This window comes from Amblyraja radiata, chromosome 1 (genome assembly GCF_010909765.2).
Source record: "Amblyraja radiata isolate CabotCenter1 chromosome 1, sAmbRad1.1.pri, whole genome shotgun sequence".
NCBI lineage: Eukaryota > Metazoa > Chordata > Chondrichthyes > Rajiformes > Rajidae > Amblyraja > Amblyraja radiata.
In genome coordinates this window covers 115682376-115708385 of record NC_045956.1, presented here as the reverse complement: position 1 = coordinate 115708385, position 26010 = coordinate 115682376, and the positions used below count along the sequence as shown (strand labels likewise).

General features: G+C 42.5%; 1 protein-coding gene across 2 annotated transcripts in view; it reads right to left on the bottom strand.

Moving 5' to 3' along the window:
• Positions 1-26010, bottom strand: part of slc7a2 (solute carrier family 7 member 2) — a 110930-nt gene that overhangs the window by 69302 nt on the left and 15618 nt on the right. The gene's annotated exons all lie outside the window — the stretch shown is intronic.

Here is a 26010-nt window from a genome sequence, read left to right as displayed (position 1 = left end):
AGCAAGGCCAGGAATTAACAGCAGTAAGGCAGCCTCCAGAAGTACAAGTCATTGGGAACATTCTCACCCTCACCTGTGGTCGAGGGGGTGGTCATCACCGGCAAAGTCACCTGTTGCATCTTCTACAATGCTTTAATATTGTGGCTTATTGCAGGGAAGTCCCAATCTCTCTCATCGCTCATGTTCAATGACGGCAAGATAAGGCAATGTCTGTTGTTTTTTGTTCAACACTTCCATGGTATTGGTGCAGTAGAGAGGCCATATACAACTGTAATTGCCAACTCTGCATTATTTACAGTTTATCTTCAGAAATGCTGAATGTAGTTCACTGGCTAATCCAATTTTTGGTGGTATGCATATAAAAAATATCAATCACATTAAAAAAAACTACTTAACTATCTTCAAGATTTCAACCACTAGAAAATTACCATAAACATGTTAAAACATTATTCATGGTAGAGAAAAGTAATTATTATTTTGTACCTGTGCTAAATGCATGCACAATATCAATTTGTGGTTATATTATCACATTTTGTTCACTGACAGCAAAAAAACAATTGCTGATACATATAACCTATGATGGTGCCCGCATATAGCACAATAATCGAAAGCAAATTTTTTAACTCCTTATCTGTTGTCGGGACTTTGTGCTGTTCAGAGTCTTTTTGTTAAAAGTCACTTAAGTAAAATAGAACAAATTCTCTGAGCAACACATTAGGATTACTTTAAAATTTTGATAAGTGACATTTAACAAAGTGTTGAAAACCCATCTCCTTTGTTTGAATGAAAGCAGATTAATACTCGTTACTTGAATTGATGCTTTAAAAAAAATCATGAGTCATGTGCGTTGAAATTTGCTTCATTTTTTTCGCTGATTAATTGATTAAGCAACATTTTCAGAGCACTTAAGCCAGCTGGAAGTAGACCAATTTGTCATGTCAGTGTCACATTTACACCTGTTCTTTATGCCTCGTGAGGCTCCGAAAGTGAAATTCCTCTTTGTAAATGAGTATCTGTTTATTTTGCTTGACTTTGTATCTCGCTCACCTAAGCGCATTATTTTAAATTGTTTGTTTTCTGTAAGAGTGACGCAAGTTGAAGGCCTGCAGAAGTGAACAACCGTTCAAAATGCACAGTTTTAACAAATTAAAAAATACAACTTTAACAAAAGTCAAGGTATAAATGAGTCTTGCAGTTGGAGCCGATGCAGTATACTTCAGATGCTGTTTATTCAAGCTTTAGCCTCCGGTTAAAAAAAACGAACAAAAATGTCAGCAAGTAAAATGAATAAAATGTACAAGGGCAGCACAATGGCACAGAAGGTGGTGCTGCTGCCTCAAAACTCCAACAAGTGTTAGATTTAGCTCTCAGGGCGAAAGGAATCAAGGGATATGGGGGAAAAGCAGGAAAGGGGTACTGATTTTAGAGGATTAGCCATGATCATATTGAATGGCAGTGCTGACTCGAAGGGCTGAATGGCCTACTCCTTCCTGCACCTATTTTATGTTTTTCGATGTTTCTATCCAGCTTCAATCGGAATGTCTGGAATGAATTTGCATGGTTCCCCTTTGACAGCACGTGTTTCCCTTATGTACTTTCTCCAAAGATGTTGCTGATGGGAACATTAATTAGTTACAGTAAAAAAAATACTCCGAGTGTAGGTGGATGGTAGAAGAAACAGGATGGAGATAATGGGTGCACGAGAAAGAAAAAGGTTATAAGGAAACAAATGAGGAAAAAGGGATTCCTCTGACTTTTATCGACAGGTCAAATAGTCTCCAAGGAAATATGAGAAAGTGAGAATCAACTAGCAAAATCAAATATGTGGAACAAATTACAACAAGAAAAATGACCAAATTAAAATTGCCTTCAGCAATTTAAGAATGGAGTTTCAACAAATTAGAATAGATCAGGTTTTTTTTTTGAACAAGTTAGATGCAAGTTTTTGTTGTTTTCTCTGCCCACGTCCAGTAAGCAGATTTTTAAAATATCAAGTCAGAGGTAGATACATTCTTGATTAGCAAGGGGTGAAAAATTATTGGGGTCAGGAAAGAATCTGGATTTGAGATCAACCATGATCTCATTAAATAGCAAAGAGCGTTCAAGGAACTGAGGGCAGATTATTTAAGGCAGCAAGGTTGTGTTCACAGAATGGAGAAAGCATCCCAAGTAAACTGGAGAATATAAATTCTCCAGATGCGAGAATTGCCTTAAATTGCACTTTGGATTTCATCCAAATACTCTGGGCAAATTCTCCAAACCAAGTATGAGCATCTGGAACCGCTACAGGAGTAAATTTTAAATGGCCTGCCTTATTGACACAGACCTCAGATAACAGCCAAGGGTAGAATGGAGAGCAAGAAAGGTGGCTTCAGAAGCAATCCACAGGAGTGTCTGATAGTCACACTCCCTAAAATCAATACGTGTGCACACACTACCCAAAAAAAATGACATTTAATATTTAATGCTTTTAGTTCTGAATTGTTTCTGAATTTTGAAGTTTTGCTCTTCGCACAAAGTTACTGTACTAGAAAACTGTTACTGAAATTGTTCCTGTAAATTGAAACGGACATAACAATTCCGTAAAGCAGTATTCCAAATCAAAATTATAACCGTTCGGATTACTAGTTATGTTCTACTGAACACAGTAGTTCTCCAGTCTTCATTAATGAGTGATACAACATAGAGTTAACTATAATCTTATTTTCCTCCTCACTTTAGGCTGCTATTTTTGAAGATATTCCCATGAGTAGATCTTTTAATAATTGTGCTCTGAGGAAACAGTATCGTTTATAAAGAAAGTGATCCGAAATCCCCAAAACACAATTAAACCTATGTAAAGTGCTCTTCATTCATCATGCTTAAGTGAATTGAATTGAATAAATTCAGTGTAAAACAATCTAACAAATTGTAAAGCAGTCAGTACTTTATGTTTACATAATTTTTAATTTAGCTCACAGATAAAGCAATATTTGCGTATCTGACCATTCATAGATTGAAAATTGCTTTGAATCATTTTAAGCAAGTTCTATTTTGTGCTGTTATAAAATATGCTGAGTATAGAGATTTAGTGGCCGCACGCACGACCAACTGAGGACAAATTCCTGAACAGATTATTACACATCAGTAACATTGATGGTTGAGTAATCTGCTGTAACTTTAAATTAATTCATTAATTTGGACATGATTACCTTAAAATTGTTCATGGGGCCAATGGCCCGAAAACATCATGTTATTCTTGAAAAACCCTCATATGTTTTTCTAATTCCCCTCCATAATATTCTACATCCAAACAAATCTTATTTGTACATTATCCAAAATTGTTACACGAATTACATGAAAAACAGTATGACGTGTCAATTGTTGATATAGGTACATCCACAAGAACAGCCAAGGATAAGGATGTTTTCAAGAATAAGAGATGCTTTCTCTTGGGGATGAGTGAATTTAGCAAAATGTCTTAAAGTTAAAGTTCACCTCTGGAACTTTGACAGAAGTCATCTGATTTCATTCAAGGAAATGTTTTAATGCAAATGCTAGTGCTTAGGTTGATTAATTTGATAAGAAAGACAAGTTGTACTGCAAGTTATGTCTACTTCAAGATTCTACTGTGCACCAGTATATCGCAATTGCTCATATTATGCTTTGATTATGTTTTTTTAAAATTCTAATTATAGTCGGCTTTGACCATTGTCAGATGCTCCAGAAAAATCACAAATATTGTACGAGCATAATAGGTCAATTTCTATAAAAAATCTTTATTAGTAACAATACTTCAATGATTAGAAAGTAAAATATAATTTACAAGCTCACTTTATCATCATCACGATGTATTCGAAAAGATCTTTAAAAATGTGTCTGTATCGTGCAGAACTAATCACTTGAAAGTGAAAATTAAATTTAAAGCATTTTCAATTGGACAGAGTATTTTGCAATAGTCTCCATGGATTGCAACGTCGACCAACAATTTCAAATGTATTCAGTTCATGGTTACTGAACAGAGGCCACCTCAGCTTTGGAAAGAAATATGGAAATCTTTGATCTATTGTCTGTTTTGAAACAATTTTGCTTTAATTATTTAATATTGATGTTATCGCCATTGTACTTTAGCAATGAAGAACACGAACTGCTTCTGATATTCTTACTTCGTCTTTTTACACGTTCATCAGATACATTCACAATGTTTTCCTCGCCAGTGTTAAAACCATCAAGACTATTGTGAATACTTTATAAATTGTGAGAGAAATACGACAGCCAGTCAAATTATGTTCTCAGGCCTATAGAAAGCTTTTATATTATGAAGTTCTTATATAAAGGATTTCATAATAGTCCCATGTAACATGAGAAAGCTGCAGATTTAAGTTAACAATTATAACAAATAAAAATTAAACACTGTTCAAAATTAACACTACCCCAGATACTTGACCATACGTAAAATTTGACAACAAAAATTTTACACCAAATGAAAATGTACCTTTTCACGATTATTAACGGTACCCCGAAGTACTTGATTGCTTGAGAAAATTGCAGAATTAAGTTAGAAAATCAAATCAACCAAAATTTTAGTTTCTCAATTATTTACGCTACCTCAAAGTACCTAATTATAATGCATTCACAGTAAATTATCTATACCACAAATTAAACCATGCGGATCAATTAATTTTACTTTTTTATTAAATGCAATTCTTTGAGCAGTATCAGCGCAGTTATGAGAATTATAATTAAAAATAAAAACATGTCCTAGTATCAGCAAGATAGACACAAAATGTTGAAGAGACTCAGTGGGTCGGGCAGCATGTCTGGAGAAAAAGGATGGTGGAGTTTCGGGTTGGGGCCCTTCGCCAGACTCTTCGCAGTGGAGCAGACAAATCTTTGGTATAAATCTTCTTCAGTATAAACCACCATCTGCAGTTCCTTTCTGCACAGAAACAAGTATATCTGACGTGAAGGAGCTTTTTAGCAATCTGGAGATACTTTATAGACTGGGTGTGTTTTCCTTGGATCCGAGAAGAAAAGATGGGGACCAGATTGGGGTTTACAAAATTATGAGAAGCATTGAAACCATAGGTACTAAGAAACTTTATCCCTTAGGAAAATGTCTGTAATCTGAGGATATGCTCTTAAGGTAGGGAGATAAGAATTTAAAAGGAGATATGAGAAAAACAAATCACCATGGTGGTTATGGAGGTAGTTAGTTTCACAGCATTTCAGCACCACCTAAATGATTATTTGGAGCGTTATTACATAGAAGGCAATGAACAGTGCTGGAAAATTGGATGTATATATAGTAACTTTATAAGCAGCATAGGTGGTCCAAAAGGGGCTGTTTCCTTGCTGTACGACTTTATGATTAGTACAATCATGGGTTTAAGACCCAGAGTGAATAAATGCTTGAATAACATTACATCATATTTCACACTTTGTTCTAGCACAAATACAGTAAAGTATTTGTATTTGAGTTTAAAATAATATTGATTTCTCATCCTTCCTACCAAAATGAACAACCTCACATCTCTTCACATTATACTCCATGTACGAGTCACTGGATGCTCACTTCATCTGTCAAGATACCTTTTCCAACATTCTCATTCTTTATTTTCTTTCCACCTTTATTCTGATGGCAAATTTGGTCTTTGGCTTTGGTTTAGTTTGCAATGGCCTTGTCTCCAGAGTCAGGAAGCTATGGGTTCACATCTCACCATAGATTTGGGTGCAAAATTCAAGACTGAACTTTGAACATTTCCAAGAATTAATATCTGCAGCAATTTTTTAATGTACTGATTTCACTGAACTATTAGAGACAATTCAAATCTTCATACGTATAACCTAGTAAAACATGAAAAGATACTCAGACTAGCAATACTCCACAGGAAATTTAATTCCATCTGACCTCACCCTTTATAAAACCAAAGAAAGAAAAGTTGCAAAATGGCAAATAAACAGCAAGCAAAACAAAAATGCTAAGTTTTCCAGTTTATCGAGTCAATTACACAGTATTTTAGACAATAGACAATTGGTGCAGGTGTAGGCCATTCGTCCCTACGAGCCAGCACCGCCATTCAATGTGATCATGGCTGATCATCCCCAATCAGTACCCCGTTCACGCCTTCTCCCCATATCCCCTGACTACGCTAACTTTAACAGCCCCATCTAGCTCTCTTGAAAGTATTCAGAGAACCAGCCTTCACCGCCCTCTGAGGCAGAGAATTCCACAGACTCACAAATCCCTGTGTGAAAAAGTGTTTCCTCATCTCCATTCTAAATTCCTCATTTTCATTCAATTCCACAGAAACATGGTACAAGCTTTCCAACACAAAGTATAATCACATTAATAGCAAACTGATTACAGTTTGTTTTGCTGTCTGCAAGATTTGTGGGAACAAATACCAACAGGATTTTTGCAACTTGTCAAAAAGTTAGTCATTTGTATTACACCGAGTAGAAAAGAAGCATGTAGTCAGCAACTGCCCATTGATTTAAGAATGGGCCACTGAGTACTTTCATTGTCTTCTGCGAGTTTAATGGAGGACAAAGTAGTATATTAGAAACATACACACATTCTTTGTAGGTCGATGTGGGCAGAAGAACAAAAAGGCACAATTTGCAATCATTAGCCGTGGCTTAATAGCTACATATTTCCCGTTGATCTTTAACCATCTGCACCAAAACTATAGAAGAATTTCCCGTGATCCAAGGAAGATGCAAAGCTTGAGAATGGAAACAATGAATTCTCCAATTTTAGATAATTTCAAAACCTTATCCCTCTCCCTTCTTCCCCTTTCCACCCCCATTTCCCTCCGCTTCCCTCCCCTGTGCCTCGCCTGGACTCACTCTTTTCTCCCCTCCATTCCATCCTCTAGCTTTACAATCTGCAACTCTTCAATCCTTTTGTCTGTCGCCTTTTGTATTTTAATCTCTGGGCCTTTTCCACCATCTGCCTATCAGAAACCCCTATTTGATCTATTACCTGCCAGGTTTGGTCCCGCTCCTCCTCTCTTCCAGCTTTCTTCCACCCCCCACCTCAATTGTTCTAAAGAAGGGTTCTGACACAAAATGTCACCTGTCCATGTTCTCCAGAGATGTTACCTGACTCAATGAGTTTCGGGAGTGTTACATTGTCAAAGGTGTATTTTTATATGCAAAGTTAAGCTACGCGGTAGATTTAAAAAAAGATAGACTAGCTGAGATAGAGTTGATAATCTTCAGCACCGTGTCCAATTTTCTCAAAAAATATTGACTTAACCCACTCCAGCTGAAAAGCCTGGAACATAAGCAAATTGCTCATTTGAGAAGGCAAATGCAAACAGCAATGACCTTGATAGCAACCTCAATAGAACAACACCTTATCCAGAATAGCAGGTTTACAAATCCCAAGTGTTGTCAACCAAGTACCATGAAGTGTCTGACTCTTGCAGACAGTTGCTTCAATCAACTGAAATGACAATAGCCACAGCTCATATAACATTTCACAAAGTGGGTGGATGGAAAACATCTACCCAAGATTTCTAACAAATCCCTTACAATGATAGTTCCTGCAAGTAAACAGATAAACTACCCAAATGCTGGAGATATGCTCATTGACTGCATAATCCAAAAGTAGACACGAATGTTTACATCTGCCTACCAACTGCTGGAAAAACTGATCCTAAAGAGAATAATTAACATCATTGATCTGCAGTTACCGTCAGAACAGGCTGGATTCCGAGAAATCAGATACACGACTTAAGTCTTTCTATAAGTCTTTCACATGTTATTTTCAGTGGGAAAAGGCAGCAGACTGGTAACTGTTCTACCAGCCAAATAGGATACCACCCGGTTAAAAAGACGAGCGCAAATGACTCAACCTGAACAGAAGGAAGCAGACCTATATCGTTAATATTAGATCAAATTGTTTCTTCAATCTCTCTATGTGCCAAGAACCATTCCCAAAGCAGACAATCCCTCTTTTTCCCCCTCGTCCATTGGGCAGAAGATACAAAAGCAAGAAGCATGTAACATTAGATTAAAGGACAGCTTCGTCCCTGCTGTTATCACTCCCGAATACTGTGGCCGGGCCAACCTGTGCAGCGACGTCTTCCACTGTTCGCATGGGGTAGTACGGGCGCTTGATGGCGAGGTTAAGGTATTTGGGGTTAATGCAAATGCGCATTTCACTCTTGTCCTTTTTCGCGGCAACAACCATGGTGGAGACCCACCGGGTGGGTTCGCTCACCTCTTCCAGGATGCCCATGGTAACCATGTTGAGCAGCGTTGACTCCACCTTGTCCTTCATGGCGAAGGAGACGCGGTGTGGTGGACGGATCACAGGTTCAACACCGAGGTCGACAACGATCTTGTAGCTGCATGTTAAACAATCTTGCTCAAGCTGATAGCGCGTTTGGTTCCCAGTACCAGCCTGACGAACTCCCTCTGTCTGATACAAGTTCTTCCTAGGGGGAGACCAGCATATTTTCACTGTTGGATGCACCTGCACTGATAACGGACCCTTCGGTTCGGGTTACTGTCAACGGCTCGACCTTCACCGCGAAAATCGACACGGGGGCCGTGACAAATGTAATGTCAACAAGCCTCTTCATGAAGATAAGGACTGATGAGAAAGTCACTCCCGACAACTCCCTTTTGCATGCCTACGGGGGAGGCGTGCTCATTCCTGTGGGGAGGGCTACCCTGCACTGCAAGGTACTTCAGGCCTCTCGGCCCCTCACTTTTTATCTACTGGATACAGACAACATCACCCTGTTGGGCGCCCGGGCGTGCCAAGACCTGGGCCTGGTCTCTTTCCACCGTGATATCTACCAGGTGCAGACACTTATGAACCCCCTGATCGAATACCCTGACCGCTTTGACGACAAGCTGGGCAAGCTGCCCTGCAGCTACAAGATCGTTGTCGACCTCGGTGTTGAACCTGTGATCCATCCACCACACCGCATCTCCTTCGCCATGAAGGACAAGGTGGAGTCAACGCTGCTCAACATGGTTACCATGGGCATCCTGGAAGAGGTGAGCGAACCCACCCGGTGGGTCTCCACCATGGTTGTTGCCGCGAAAAAGGACAAGATTGAAATGCGCATTTGCATTAACCCCAAGGACCTTAACCTCGCCATCAAGCGCCCGCACTACCCCATGCGAACAGTGGAAGACGTCGCTGCACAGGTTGGCCCGGCCACTGTCTTTTCGGTTCTCGATGCCAAAAGCTCATTCTGGCAAATACCGCTTGACGAGCAGTCCTCTTACCTGACTACCTTCAGCACGCCTTTCGGCAGGTTCCGGTTCCTCCGCTTGCCATTTGGGATCAACTCTGCCAGCGAGGTGTTCCAGCGGACGATGGAGCAGCTGTTTGCCGGTCTACCGTGTGCCATCATCGTTGACGACATCCTAGTATACGGTAAGGACGTTGCCGAGCACGACCTCAACCTCCGCCAAGTCCTGGACCGGGCCCGAAAAATTAACCTCAAGCTAAACCCCAAGAAGTGCCGTTTCCGCGTCCCGGAGGTCACCTATGTGGGCCATGTCTTTACAGCCTCGGGGCTGAAGCCCGACCCGCAGAAGACGGCTGCAGTCTCCGGGATGTCCTCACCCACCGACGTGCCCAGTCTGCAGCGTTTCCTAGGCATGGTCAATTACCTGGGGAAGTTCATCCCCGACCTCAGTGAGCTGAGCGCGCCCCTGAGGGAGTTAATCAAGAAGGACACTGCCTGGGCCTGGTTCCCGCAACACCAAAGGGCTTTTGATGTCCTGAAGTCCAGACTGGTCAGTACCCCCACTCTCAAATTCTTCGATCTGCAGCGTCCCATTGTCCTCACCTGCAACGCTTCCAAATTCGGCCTTGGTGCTGCCTGTCTGCAGCTCCACGATGGCCTGCAACTGCCTGTTTCCTACGCGTCCCGCACTATGACCCCTGCAGAGCAGCGCTACGCTCAGATAGAGAAGGAGCTGCTTGCCGTGGTGTTTGCCTGCTCCAAGTTCAGGGACTATATTCTGGGCAACGACTTCACGATTGAAACCGACCACCAGCCGCTGGTCACCATCCTCAACAAGCCGATCCATGTTGCCTCGTCCCGGCTGCAGCGCATGATGCTGCAGCTCCAGCGTTTCACGTTTAAGATCGTCTACCGCAAGGGCAAGGTCATGTTCGTGGCCGACACTCTGTCTCGCGCACCGCTAACGTCCACCGATCGCCACCCATATGAAACATCTGACCTGATGGTGCTTAATGTTAATATTGTGCCTTCACAGCAGATGCAGTCCCTGGTCCAGCACACTGCCAAAGATCCTGCCCTGCAGCAGCTTGCCGCTGTCATCCGGCAGGGCTGGCCAGACCGTCATTCATCCTTGCCGGCTGGTGCCGTGCCCTACTTCCTGGTCCGTGACGAGCTCGTACTACACGACGGCGTGGTTGTGAAGGGACACAATGTTGTTGTGCCTGCTGCGCTGCGAGACCACTACTTTCAGACCGCCCACCGCGGTCATCCTGGGGCCGAGGCCACTCTATCTCACGCCCAAAGTCAGTTCTACTGGCCCGGCATGGCACAATACATCTGGGAGAGGGTCTCCGCCTGCTCTGCCTGCAACAGCCTCGCACCCCATCAGCAACGCCAGCCACTTCTACAACAGCCTGCCCCCGAGCTGCCCTGGATGGCAGTCGCCACTGACATTTTCGAGTGGCGTGGCAAGCACTTCCTGGTCCTTGTCGACTCGTACTCCAGCTGGTTCGAGGTTGACCAGCTGCGCTCCCTCACGTCTGTAGCAGTTATCGGGAAGCTGCGCCGCCACTTCGCAACCTTCGGCTCCCCGGCCAGCCTTCAATCGGACAATGGCAGCCAGTTCTCGAGCGCCGAATTCCGGGATTTCGCTGCCAGCTGGAACTTCCGACACTACACCAGCAGCCCTGAGTACCCACAGAGCAACGGCCTGGCCGAGCGCGCTGTCCGCAGTGCTAAGGACTTGCTAGAACATTGCAGACTGTCCAATTCTGATTTCTACCTGGCCCTCCTTAACCTTCGAAACATCTCCCGCGACCCTGCCTTGGGCTCCCCGGCACAGCGGCTGATGTCTCACACCACGAGGCCTCCGATCCCGGTGACCCAGCGCTCCCTCGTGCCCTCCGTCCTCAAGCCCGCGGCCGTCCAGGAGCGCATTGCCCTCAAGCACGACATCCAGAAACGCTCCCACGACAAGTCCTGCCGTCCCCTCCCGCGTCTATTCCCCGGTCAAGTCGTCCGGATGCAGTCCCCCTCCAGTCACTCCAAGCTTGCCACCGTCGTCGGTACAGCCGGCTCGCCGCGGTCCTATCTGGTCGACCATGACGGTACCATTTACCGCCGGTCCCGCCAGCACCTGCGGCTTGTAAACGAACCTCCACCACCGCCCGCTGACCCCTTTGCTCCTCCGCTGCCGTCAGCCACGCTGCCTGCCGCTCCTCGCATGCCTCGGTCCCAGCCATCTCAACTCTATCAGCCGCGGTCCCCTACGGCTCGTCCCCCCCTCGCCTGCCCGTGTGCCCGCTGCTGCTCCTGCTTCCCCTCCTCCATCTCCGTCTTCTCAATCTCCGCCCGGGTCCCCTGTTCTGGTTCGGTCGCCTGCACTTGCTCCTGCCCCTGCTCCTGTCCTTCCTGCGGGGAGAGGAGATGGCGAGCTGCGGACCCGGTCGGGGCGGGTGGTCAAGCCGCCTGTCCGCTATGGCGATTTTGCTTAACTGCTCATAGCGTATGAGACGTGGTCGCCCTGTCACTACTTTGTTGCCTTTATTTCCAAGGGGAAGGATGTAGATGATATGTGCATGTACCTTTAACATAGTGACCTCACCACTACTAACCACTCCCCATATCACAAGTATAATTACAACCTCCCCACCCATTGATCTCTCTCTAGTTCCCGTGACAGACCACGTACAGCTAGGGCAGTAACGTATGTACATCATGAATAAACAGTAGTAAAGACACAGTGTGTTGATGACTCCTCTTTACAGGCAGCATCTCTGGAGAAAAGGAATAGGTGAGGTTTCGGGTCGAGACCCTTCGTCAGACTTTTAGTAATGATAGATTCCTATCATTACAATAGACATCCTGTTTATTCTGTGAGCTTCATGTGAACAATTAATTTCATTGCTGACGTATATGACAATAAATTAATCTGAATGACGATCTTTATAAATGGCACAATTCTGCTGCAGGGAAGTTGATGACCAAGGTTTCTATTTTATATCTGTGACCATTTGATGTATTTAATCAAATATAGAAAGGTACTACGAACAAAATGGAAAATGCTCACTTTTAAATAGTAGATTCAAATTAATTAACATTAATTCTGTATCTTTGACTCGAAAAGGAATGCACTTTTCTATGAACATGACATTTGGCTGGGTAGCTTTTTTTCAACTGGCAAAAATACATTGGGCAGAATGATCTTCTGTACTGCAAGGTTTCCATGATTTCATTAGATGGTAAAAATTGCTAACTTCACCAGCATGAAAGTTCTTCAACTCAATAAATGAGCATTCATCACATAAAAAAAGGAGCAAGTATACCAAATTTGAATATCTTGACATAAAATTGTCAGCAAAAATCATATGATATTGAAACAGACAGCTCTGAACAAAAGAACCATGAAATGTTGCCATGGTTTGATTTTGTTGAAATCCAAATAAAAACTGCAAAAACCCAACGATAAGTCAATTTATTTTGCTTCGAACATTTCCTGACACGGTATAATTTCTCCACGTCTGGTCAATGTACTTTAAGATCACAATGAAATCAATCACAAAGAGATGCTGTTCAAACAGGTCTTGCTTTGTCTGAACTCTTGTGCATGTTCCCACAATAATTTGCCAAAAAGTCTCAAATGTAAATAAATGCATTGGATATTCAAGCATTAATCAAGCTGAAGAAATGCTCTTTGTACACATACATACACCAAGAAAACTTGCTCTTTTATGAGCTTAAGCAAATTAGGCAGAAAAATCACTGAACTATAATTTAGAAATGTGCTGATGTTTGCACTGATTCTAACACATGTTAGAATCAGTGCAAACATCATTCATTACTCCTATGTGTTCAAATAATTCCAGAAGTTAGAAAATCTTATATAATTAAAATCAATTGTCTACCATGCGTTTAATTATATAAGATTTTCTAACCTGGAATTATTTGAACCCAGAGGAGTAATGAACATTAAGAGACAATTTCAATACTAACTGAAGCGACAGAAGTTACTCAACTAACTAATTACAATTATTTTGGTTGACTTGCTCACAATTATGCTTCAGATGTTTCTCCTTCTAGTGGTTTCATTGCCTTTGAACAAGGACGAGTCCATTCACTCTTTCCAACCTATTCGGCCAACGGCTGCTATATAATTCAAGTCCATTAATGTGTCAGACTTGACTCCAATGCACCACATTTCCAAACCATAACTAAGAAAAGCTATTTTCATCTGGGTAACACTATCCAATTCCACTCTCATCATCAATTCATCTGCTTAGACTGTCATCTATTCCTGTATTACTTTGAGACAATGCCAAGGACACAAGCTTTACAACACCTCTGCAACCCTCCTGCTGTCTTGAACTGCAATTACTGTTTACTCATTAAATCCGAGTTGGTCAATCTTTATTAATTCTGGTCATGCAGCACCACAGACATGGAGTTCCATGGTCTTCCCCTCCTTGTTTATCTCCATAATTTCACTGCTCTCGAACAATGTAATCATAAACACTCATTACCATTAAAAATCCCTGTACTCTCTTTTATACCCTATTTTAAACATCACCCTTCCACACCCAACTATATCTACTATAATTTCTGATATCTCTCTCTCTGTCTCTCTCTCAACCTCCATTTTTTTTAAACTCCATACTCTCTCAATAGCTATATCTTTGTATAATACTTTGATCATAGGCCCAAATATCTCTCTATGATTAGGCATCAAACAATATTTGTCTAAAGAAGGGTTTCGGCCCAAAACGTTGCTCATTTCCTTCACCGCACCCGCACCCGCTGAGTTTCTCCAGCACTTTTGTCTACAAACAATATTTGACAATGCATTAATGAAGCATTTGGGACTGTGTCATACAAGCACATTGACAAACAGATTTAGAACTGGGCAGACCAATAGCAGATCCATTTAAAAAATAATGCAAAGTCATTTCATGTGCAGTCAAAATACAGATAGGTATAATTACTTAAACCAAACTAAAATAACCTACATTTGAAATGAAAGATGGTTGAAAATGCTTTTACGCTAACAATAATTGGCAGTAATGCAAATCAGATTCTGCAGTATTTTAAAGGTTGAAAAGTGAGGTGATTTCACCATTCTATCAATCATTAAAATGATGTGCTCTGGTGACTTGACATTTCTGATTACCACCGTACAAAAATAATTTTGCTAATATTAAAATAATACAAAATAGATCAACCAGAATGATAGATGTTGGGAAATGTGGTTTACGAGTAGTAGATATTATATTTGTGTCATAGATTCACAGTCAAACCGGTAGCGAAACAGGTCATCAAAGGTCACATTTTGTCATCCCCATTTTCTGCATGGACCACTCTCCACACTCTCCCTTCGCATCTCCCTCTTCCCTCCCCAGCATCTTCCTACCACAAACACAAGATTAAAAAAAATATCTTGAGTTGCAAGATGTTCTTGACCCATCTAAATTGTCAAATGCTTGCCAGCAACACTGTAAGGAGCAGGTTGATATGCATACCAAGTTGATATGCGTTACCAAAAGTACAGAGTGCCATATCAATATTGTCAGATGTCATGAAACAGTACCATCAGCATAACACAATGAGGCATCCATCCTTTTAAATACAGATCAGTGAACAAAGTGTCTACCATCTGTCACTGAATATTAAAAATCTGGTCAGATATGAATTGTCGATGGTCATATTACAGACAGTTAGAACTCATAGCATTACTGCATTTTAACTACAATCTCACCTTTGTTACCATTTTCACAATTTTCCATACCAAATGAAATGGGTTGGTGCACAATGATTAAAATAATGCTGAAACAACTAAATGCAACACACAAAACAAAATTGAGTCAACACATTTCGGTGATTGCACAGTGGTGCAGCGGTAGAGTTGCTGCCTTACAGTGCCAAAGAGAGGGTTTGATCCAGCCTACGGGTGCTGTCTGTACAGAGTTTGGCCGTTCTCTCCGAGACCGCATGGGTTTTCTCCGAGAGCTCCAGATTCATCCAACGTACCTCCAATAATCCAGCCGCTTCAGGCTAGAGAATTTCAGAGATTTACCACTCTTTGCAGGAGGAAAATGTTATGCTGTGTAGCAAAGTGTGCAGTCAAGCACTTCGGTAGTAGGAATAAAGGCGTAGACCATTTTTAAATGGGAGCAGGCTTCAGAAATCAGAGGTGCAAAGGTACTTGGGAGTGCTGGTGCAGGTTTTTGAAAGGTTAATTTGCAAATCGAATCAATAGTAAGGAGGTCAAATGCGATATTAGTATTTATTTCAAGTGGACTAGAAGAAACAGAGAGGTAATGCTGAGGCTTTTCAGGCACTGGTCAGACTGCATTTGGAGTATCGCAAACAGTTTTGGACCCTATATTTAAGGAGAGATGTGCTGGTGATAGAGAGGGTCCAGAGGAGGTTTAAGAGATTGAATCCAGGGATGATTGGGTTAATGTATGATGAGCATTTGACAGTACTGGGCCTGTACTCGCTGGTGTTTAGATGGATGAGGGAGACCCAATTGAAACTTACCAAATAGTGAAAGGACTGGATGGAGTTGATGTGGCGAGGACGTTTCCACTAGTGGGAGAGTCCAGGACCAGAAGGCACAACCTCAGAATAAAAGGACGTACCTTTAGATAGGAGACAAGGAGGAATTACTTTAGCCAGAGGGTGGTGAATCTGTGGAATTCATTGCCACGGGCAGCTATGGAGCCCAAAACATTAAGTATTTTAAGGATACAAGGATACAAAGGACATTTATTATCACATACACCAATTGGTGTAGTGAAATTTGACTTGTCATTGCAGCACACGAATAAAGATAAGACACAACATTAAAGAATTTAACAATAAACATAAAAACATCCCCCCCCACAATGGTTCCCACTGTGGGGGAAGGCAGCAAAGTTCAGTCCCGTCCCCTGTTCCCCATAGTCGGGCCCGTTGTGGCCTCCACAGTCGCCGCTACGGCAGCCCGATGCTTCAGGCGACTGTGGAGACGGGTGAACACTCCTCAGCGGCTAGGAATGTCTGGAGCGGCCTCTTCCTCCCCGGAGCCCGCAGCTCCCGTAGCCCTCAGGCCGCGCTGGTTGGAGCTCCGACTCTGGCGATCTCCGATCCCAGACTCCGCGGTGTTTTAAATCCAGCGCCGCCCGCGGCTGGACGCCCGCAGCCACAGCTCCTCGATGTTGGAGTCGGCGGCCACAGCACTCCAGAGCTTACCGCACAGCGACTCGGTAAGGCATCGCCCGCTCCGTTATGGTGCCCCAGTGCTGCACCGCCGCCGAAGCAGGGGTCAGTCCCGACAGGAAACGCCGCTCCAGTCCGATGGTAGGCCGCGAGGAGGAGGCGAAGAAGCAACTCGGAGGGAAGCCGCCTCTCCGACCAGGTAGGGACTAGGAAATAAAGTTTCCCCTTTTCCCTCCCCCCACCCACCACATCAAAGACTAGAAGACCTCCAAAACAAACACTTTTAACTAACTAAAAATTAAAAAGAGGTTGAAAGGACTAACAGCTGCTGGCAGGGCAGCCATACTCGACGGCGCCCCCTATGAAGATTTTAAAGCGAGATTGACATTCTTGATTAGTAAGGGTGTCAAATGTTATGGGAAGAATGCAAGAGAATTGAGTTGAGAGGGAAAGATAGACCAGCCATGATTGAATGGCGGAGTAGATTTGATGGGCTGAATGGCCTAATTCTGCTACTATGACATGAACTATCTCAACTACCTTATAACAAAACTTCTAATCTTCTTCTCTCTACTTACAAAGCTTTCAGTATTGAATATTTAACTTGGTTTAGATGATACCACTAATTTACAATGTGTTTCAGAGGATTTGGGAATTATTCCAAACCTAACAAATTTCAACAATTTGAAGAAACTGACCCAGTCTGAAGAAGGGTCTCGAGCTGAAATGTTACCTATCCATGTTCTCCAGAAACGCTGTTTGATCCTCTGAGTTACTCTAGCACTTTGTGGGGTTTTTTTTGTAAAGCAGCATCTGCAGTGCCTTGTGTCTCCAGATTTCAACAATACCAACCTTACAGCATGCAAAAATAGATCAAACTGTACGTTGATTACATACAACTTATCGATAACAAATTAGATGTTAGTAAATATTTAAGTGTACGGGAAATGGATTTAACATCCATTTGCTATCTTTCTAACTTAAAAAAAAGATTAGGCTTTATTAACCCAGTGCCATTTTGTGGTATTCATTATATTGTTTTGTGACATCAGAGTCATGTTCAAAACAGGTAACTAACCAAATCCATTTCAAGAAGAAAAAACTCAATGCATGATGATTTTTTCAGGCTAGTCAATTTCACTAATTACATTCAAGACATCATAGAACACCAAGAGACCATTTGGTCCCATGGGAAAATGAAGGTTTTACTTCTTTTGTAGTGCCATCTCTCTTTTACCAATTAATCCCAACCCCTTTTCTGTCTGTAACTTCTCGTCTTGATTCCTCATAATTTTCCTAAAGCACCATTGTTTCTACCCAAAATTCAGAATAAGTCTTCCCAAATCCAACGAAACCAAAAATAAAACAGGTGCACACAAAAGAAAAACAAAGTTTGTAATCGCCAAAGCAAATGATTATCCAAAATTGTTCTCAGAAAGCTGTCAAAAATTGCTTGAGACCAGCTTGATAACATTAGTTTCCTCCTTTGGATTTTGGTCTTGTGCCGCTTTGTAAATCTATCTGTACATAACTAAAACTCTGATCTTGTTATCTTCCGGTTTGCGCGGTTTTTCTATTTGCGCTAAAACAGTACGCGGTAGCGCTATGATTTTCCGCCAGCTCACTCACTGTTCTCCTGTGCTGCGAGTGCACCAAGTTTCGTTCCGATCGGTAGTATAAAGGAAAAGTTAGCGAGGTTTAAAAATCGTAAAAACCGCGCATGCGTAGATCGATCGCCTCTTCTGCCAGTCAGTGCCGCGCGGATTGGTCTTTTCTCCTGTCACTCCCCGGGACGGTCTGCCTCTTCTTGCGCCATCATGTCTTTACTGGAGCGGAGGGTGGCCGGCGGAGATCTCCAACCGGACCCAATTTTTGGAGGGACCGGAAGCGGCCTAGCCCGGCCCAGCCCAGACCGAAGTCGGAGTAGTTGCCGATGTCGCCAAACGGAAAGCGGAGACTCGGATCCCGGAGGAGGAGAACGACCAGTGCCCGCTGTGAGTCCACATCGCACCGCCAGCTACAGCCCTTTCCCCTCTGGACCCCCTCGCTGGCTCCTGCCCCCCTTCCCCGTGATACCCCCCTCTCAACCATGGCTCTTCCCCATCTTTTCTCCGAGCTCTCTCCCTCCTCAACCCCCCCCCACCCACACATCTCTTTCCCCCCACAAACCCCCCGCCCACACACACCCCCTTCCCCCACAACCTTCCCCCCGCCCACACAACTCCCTGCCCTCACACCCCTCCCCCCACAAACCCCCGCCCACGCCAACACACCCCTCCCCCACAACCTCCCCCCCACCCACACACCCCCCTTCCACAGATGGATAGGGTAAATGCACAGATTCCGCTACCCAGTGCAAGGTAATCAAAAACCAGAGGACACGGGTTTAATGTGAGATGGGGAAAGATTTAATGGGAACCTGAGGGACAACCTTCTCCACACAAAGGGTGGCGGTAATATAGAAAGAGCCACCAGAAGAGGTAGTTGAGGCAGGTACTATGGCAACATTTGAAAGCCATTTGGTCAGGTACACAAATTGGAAATGTTTCGAAGGATATGGACTAAACACAGGCAGGTGGGACTAGTGTGGATAGAGCATCGTGGTCGGTGTGGGCAAGTTAGGCCGAAGGGCCTTTTTTCATGCTGTATGGCTAATATCATTGTTTCAATCCTGGTGCATATGGTAAATAAGCACTCTTGACGACATGTGGATATACAATTGCATTTGAGCAAATGAGAAAAAGGGACAAATTTCAACTCTTAAATTTCTGGAAATGATCTTAGGTTCTGGTTACAACGTGAACATTCCACTCAGTATCGCCCTCTGCACAGTTGATGTAAGAGAGCAAAGGAATGGATTCTCTGCAATTCCACCAAGAAAATTCCATTATATTAGCTTATAAATTTACCTGATCTTAGTGAAAATGCTTCTGTAGAATTCAGTCCCTTTGGTTATTAGACTACAAAAAGGTCACATATAAAGCATTTATCTAGCTTAAACGACTTGCCAGATTCTTTCTTATGAACATTCAAAAGCTTTGGAACTCAACCATGTGATTTGTTAAGCAGCTTATATCATTCTGACAAGGTGCAAGGTTCAGCCCTCTTTCATTTGGATTTGCAAATGCAAGGAATCTATTCTACTGGAACTTAATATTTGTTTCAGGTATCGGGGTAATTCCGGTGCATCCGAATCATGTGCCAAATCATGTTGATTTAAGCCTGGTCTACCACTTTACCAACAAATACAAATGGCAACAAAATAAATAAATGATCTATATCTTGATGAGAACACAAGTGAAGTCCAATTTCAAACAGCTCTCTGTGAAGCCATATAATCACATCCCAAATTTGTGGGAGGGTGTTCAGTTTTATTATAGGGATGGATGGATCACACCCCAAGGTGTACATCAATGATGTCTGTCAACAAGGCTGTAGCCCGCTGGTCTGAAAAGTTTTGAAGGACTGAACAAAAATGCACAAAGCAAATGACTATTTTGCTCCTAACAAAGCAAGAGGACATTTCAATTGCAATTATTACAATTATGTTCGGTTTATTGGGGCCTTGACTTGGTCTCTACAAGTTTCACACCAGTTTTTAGGGCAAATTTTCTCAGAGAAAGAGTTTTAAAATTTCATCATGATGCCACTAGTGTGACTAGGTAATTGGAGGGAAGTTCAAGAACTAGCAGTGTCTCATTTGTGAAGAACCCCTTAACCAGAAAGAAATGCAAAAGTATTAAATATTTATTTCATTTCTGATCATTTCAATATCCATTCCATATACCACCAGGTTTCATCAGGCCAAGCTGAAGCAATTCTGAATTAATTTTACTAAATGTGTCATTCCACTGCGACCATCGATGAATGGATATCCTGCCTACCAGGAGCCTCAGCCATGATTGAAAGGTCATGGAATCATAATAGTCTTTCCAGCTACCATGTTAATGCTGACCATCCAGTACCCAAAGACACTAATACTATTTACCTGCACTTGGCCCATAGTCTTTTAGGCATTGATGAATAAAGGGCTGATGATTTACGTGTCTGTCCAGGTATTTCTGGAATGTTGCGAGAGTACCTACCTCCACACCTCCATTCAAACAATGTACTCCAGATACCAATCCCCTGAGAAAAAAATATTCTTCCTCAGAGAAGCAGCATGAAAGGTAAAAAAAGGACAAGGATAAAATAGGCTTAGGTCCAAAGTGGTAGCCAGAGGTGCACAGATGAAGTATGATTAACACAAAATGCTGGAGATCTCAGTGGGACAGGCAGCATCTCTAGACAGAATGAATAATAATAATAACAACTTTATTTGTATAGCACTTTTCATACAATTGAATGCAACCCAAAGTGCTTTCCACATAAACACAGGTCTAAACAAAAATACAATTTAAAACAGTATGAACATGGGCAATTAATAGCATAAAAAGCACGGATTTATATAAAAATACTAGACGACCCGTGGACCCGTTGGGTCCCTGTTATGATGTCAGTCAAGTACACACGGAAGTATTAGATCACAATGGCGATCTGAAAATGCGCCAGGCCCAGCAACCCACCCCCGACTGCACAGGCGCAGCAGACGGGCCCGGCAAGTGGGAGCGCACTGCACAGGCGCGACGGCCGTGTTGAAACTTGTTCCATTCACAGTACAGGTGCACAACCTTTTATCCGAAAGCCTTGGGACCAGACACTTCTCGGATTTCGGAATTTTTCGGGTTTCGGAATGGAAGATTTTTAGCGTAGATTAGGTAGGTAGCGCGGGCGGCTTGAAAAGTCTGGAGCGGCTGCCTCCTCCCCGGAGACCGGGGAAACTATTGTAAATCATTGCTTAAATGTTAGTCAGTTAGCTTGGAGGGATTTTATGTGGTGGGGGGGTGAAGGGGGAAACTTTAATTCTTAGTCCCCTACCTGGTCAGGGAGCGGGCAATGCCAATGCGGAGCTGGGGCTGCGGGCGTCCGGCCGCGGGCCGCGTTGGATTTGGAGCGCCGCGCAGCCAGGGGTAGAGTTGCCGGGGTCGGAGCTACAACCGGCGCCGCCCGCGGCCGGACGCCCGCAGCCCCAGCTCCGCGATGTTGGGAGTCGGCGGCCACAGCGCTCCGGAGCTTACCGCACGGCGACCCGGTAAGGCATTGCCCGCTCCCCGCCTCTCCGACCAGGTAGGGGACTAAGAAATAAAGTTTCCCCCTTCACATAAAAGCCCTCCAAACTAACTGACTAACATTTAAGCAATGATTTACAGATGTTTAAGTGTCTCCCCGGTCTCCGGGGAGGAGGCAGCCGCTACAGAAGTATAAAGTTCAAAAGGACAAAGGATGTAAAATCAGTTAAAAGCTTGATTAAAAAGTTTTTAGCTGCCGTTTAAAAATGTCAACTGAGTATGGGTCTCTCATAGCCCTGGGTAGGGTATTCCACAGCTTAGTTCGTAATTAAAAAAGGCTGCTTCACCAATTTTCTTATTGCTGCGGCATTGAGTGGCTAACAGGCCGGCATCAGAAGACCTGAGTGCTCGAGTAGGGAAGGAGGGACTCTGTAAAATATGCTCCTCCTATGCCATTTAGGGGTTTATAGACAAGGAGGATGACTTTATAGTCCATCTTGGATCTCACAGGGAGCCAATGAGGGGAATATAATACTGGGGTGATATGTTCCCTTTTCTTGGTATTTGTTAAACTGCTGTGGCATTTTGAATCAGCTTTAACTTGTTAGTGGCAGACCGGTAAATAAGGCATTACAGTAATCAAGTCTGCTTGATATGAAAGCATGTATGATTTTTTTTGTCATGTTGAGTTAAGAAAGGCCGTACTTTAGCAATATTTCTGAGGTGATAGAAAGCACACTTTGTTACCTTATTTATTGAGATTTAAAACCAAAATCAATGTCAATTTTTACCCCCAGGCTTGTGACTTCCTGTTTGACATAGGCAGTCAAATTTCCTAGTTTACCGAATAACATCTCTCTTGAGTTTTGATCCAAGTAATAAAAATTCTGTCTTGTCAATGATACAATGATACAATTTATTTGTTGTCATTTGAACCTCATTGAGGTTCAAACAAAATTTGGTTTCTGCAGTCATACACACAGTCATCGTTGAGTTTAAGAAAGTTAGCATACGTTCATTTTTTTAAAATGGAAAATAGGCAGGAGGTCAAAGAACTTAAGGCATTTGCATCAATGGGTTCGACAGAGAGGTATAACCAAGTGTCATCGGCATAACTTAGAAAATTTACATTATGCTGTCAGATAACTCCTCCTAGCAACAGCATATACCAAGAAAAGAGTAACGGGGTCAAGCCAGCCACCTTGTGTTACACCAAAGGGTATATCATGCAGCTCTGACACCTAGTCCCCAAGGCTAACAAAGTACTTCCTTCCACTTATATATGATTGGAACCAACTTAGTACCTGATCTGAATGGCCAACCCAGTTTTCTAGGCGATCTATAAGAATACTGTGATCTGTGGTGTCAATAGCTGCTGTGAGATCTAAGAGGATCAGCACTGAGACTTTGTCCTCTGCAGCGCTAAATCTAAGGTCACTGATTATTTTTCAGGCCAGTCTCAGTGCTGTAATTTGCTCTGACACTAGATTGAAATTTCTCTAAAATGTCATTTTGATTCAGAAAGTGTTGTATTTGGTTGAATACCACTTTCGCCGGTACCTTGCTGATAAAGGTTAGATTTGATAGGGGTCTGTAATTACTCAGTAGCCCACTGTCTAAATTTGGTTTATATAACAGAGGCTTTACAACAGCGGTTTTATAAGTAACTGGGGTTCTTCTCTATTACTGGGCAACTAATATTAAAAATTTAATTTACTGGATGGACGATACACGCCAACAAGTAAACTGGTTAAAAATGGAGAGGGAAGATTGTTCGCCTTTCAATATAGGCGCGATTCTTCTCACTCCAATACATCTGAAGAAATCAATGTATGAGAAAAATCCGATAATCCATAGCACCGTACGAATTTGGAAACAGTTGAAATCAACCCTTAAATTGAGAAATTTCTCTCGCCTTTTACCAATCGTCAATAATCCCTCGTTTAAACCGTCTACTTTAGACAAGGCGTTTACACAATGGGAAAGCTTAGGAATTAAAAAGCTGCGAGACCTTTATGAGATGGAGACCCTCCTCTCGTTTCAAGAATTACAGGTGAAATATCATCTGAAAGGTAGTCATTTCTTCAAATATCTTGAAATACGAGACTATGTGAAAATACACACGCAAGATTGTCACTATGGGCCCAGATATACTAGACAAATGCATGAATAGAAAGGCGGATACAAATAAGATAATATCGTACCTTTATAATACCCTTTTAAATGTACATATCCCATCATCGAAAATAATTAGGCGAGCATGGGAAGACGAATTGGGTTTAACAATTTCAAAGAATAGCTGGGAGGAAAGTCTTTTATATATACATTACCGTTCTCTTAATGTTAGGCACTCCCTAATACAATTTAAAATACTGCATAGACTATTATTCAAGTCTAAATTGAACAAGATCTTCCCAAATGTCTCTCCTATCTGCGATAAATGTCTCCTCCAAGAAGCGACTACAACCCATTCTTTTGTTTCCTGCACAAAATTACCAAACATCTGGAGGGGAATTTTTGATATCTTTTCCAAAATACTTAATACTAAATTGGATCCCGATATAAAACTGATCACACTGGGTATGTCAGAGGCCTGTTCTGAGGTAACGATATTTCAAAGACGTTTCCTTAACTATGGCCTAATAACAGCGAAAAAAATCAATACTTAAATTGTAGAAACAGACAACAGTCCCTACAGTTAAGATGTGGATCACAGACATGTCCGAGACACTACATTTGGAAAATATTAGGCTTGTCTTGGCAGAAAAACCAGATCAATTTCTTAAGACATGGACACCCTTTACCGAATTCTTACAACAAAAGTATGGTGCAACACAAAGTTAAATTTAAATCCGATGTTGGATTGGGTGAGGCGTGGGGGGGGGGGGGGGGGGGGGGGGGTCGAGGGGCGAGGTATATCTCCACTTTTCTTTTTCTTTTTATATTTCTATATCTTTCTTCCACACTGCTTTGGTAGTTAGGGGATTTTCTTTTGTTCTTCTTCAATCTATCTTTTCACTTTCTACTTCTTTTCTTTCTTGGTTTCTTTTTCGTTTCGTTTTTCATTTTCATAATTTAGGTTATAAGGTTAAAAATGAAGCTGTACAATAATTGCATAATTTTAGATGCCGAATGTTTTATCTCTGTATTGCTACTAATAAAAATTAAAATAAATAAATAAATAAATAAAATAAGTATCTGGGAAAATTCCAGTCTCAAGGGAGATTGTTATAAATGTAAGAACAAAACTGGATAAACATTCTTTAAAAACTGTTAGGTATGTAATAGAAATGGTGTTACCTGCCTCCAAGATAAAGGGGGAGGAGTGTTAGGTATGTGATAATTAGCTATGTAATTAGTATACGTGATGTCTTTTGATGCCTTGTGCAATATACGCATGTGCGGGGGAGACTCAAGGTGGCGTCCTGGAATAAAGAAGCTTGTTAATTTGCTCCCGTGTCCGAGCCTTATTAAAGTCTGTTCCAAGCATCCAAATACACAACAAAAACTTTGTCGGAGCCACGTCGAAATGACAGTTAGTGGATTTGCTTTCAGCCGCAATTTTACAAAGTTCTGAGGTAGAAATACTTATGAAACTGCTCATTTTTGCCTGTGCCTTACTAGGTCGGAAGTAGAGGATAGTAGAATCTAAAGGGATACCAGCTCTGATAGTCTGAAGCTTATCTTTAAAATAATCTGCAAACAGCTCACATTTTTCAACATAAGCTTGGCTTTAAAAAAAAAATCAAGAGTTTGAAGCAGAGTTTAGTAATCAGTCAACGGTGGAGAACAAAATCTTAGTATTTCCACCACTTTCTGTGATAATTTGAGAAAAATGGGTCCTCCTTGCAGATCTTACAGCATTATTATAAGTAGCAATGTTTTCTTTATGGATGCCAAGGCATACCGTATTTCCCGGCAATGAAGGCGCCATTTTTTACCCAAAAATAAGGCTCGAAAATGTACCTGCGTCTTGGAGGCCAAAGGTTAGGTTGTTAGCCAAGAAAGATAGACTTGGCTATCCCTCAGTACAGCAACATCGTTCTTGATGTTGCTGTACTGAGGGATAGCCAAGTCTATCCCTCATTACTGGCAGCTGATGGGAAGCGGCCGTAAAGTGGGACACGGTGGTGAAAAGGACAGCGCCGCTGGGGGCGGGGGAGGGAAAGAGTTCCATTTAGAACATGTGGGGAGTCTGGCTTGGGTCAGCACGGCCTGGGCTACACAAATTGGCTGGGCCACCAGGGGTAAAGTTGCGGGGAGGACAGGAGCATTGAGAAGGAGGGGGTCGGGGATCATGCCAGCAACTCACTCACTGATGCCGAGGCGCTCCAGGCGCGGAGCCACTGCATTGTGGCCGGGAAGGGGGAAATGCAGTACTTCTAGTCCTGTTTTTCTCCACTTTCTTTCGGCTACTCTACATGATTTTTTCAACGTATGAACAGAGTTATTTAACCATGGAGATGTTTTAACCGATACTTTCCTTTTAATCTTGAGAGGCGCAACTT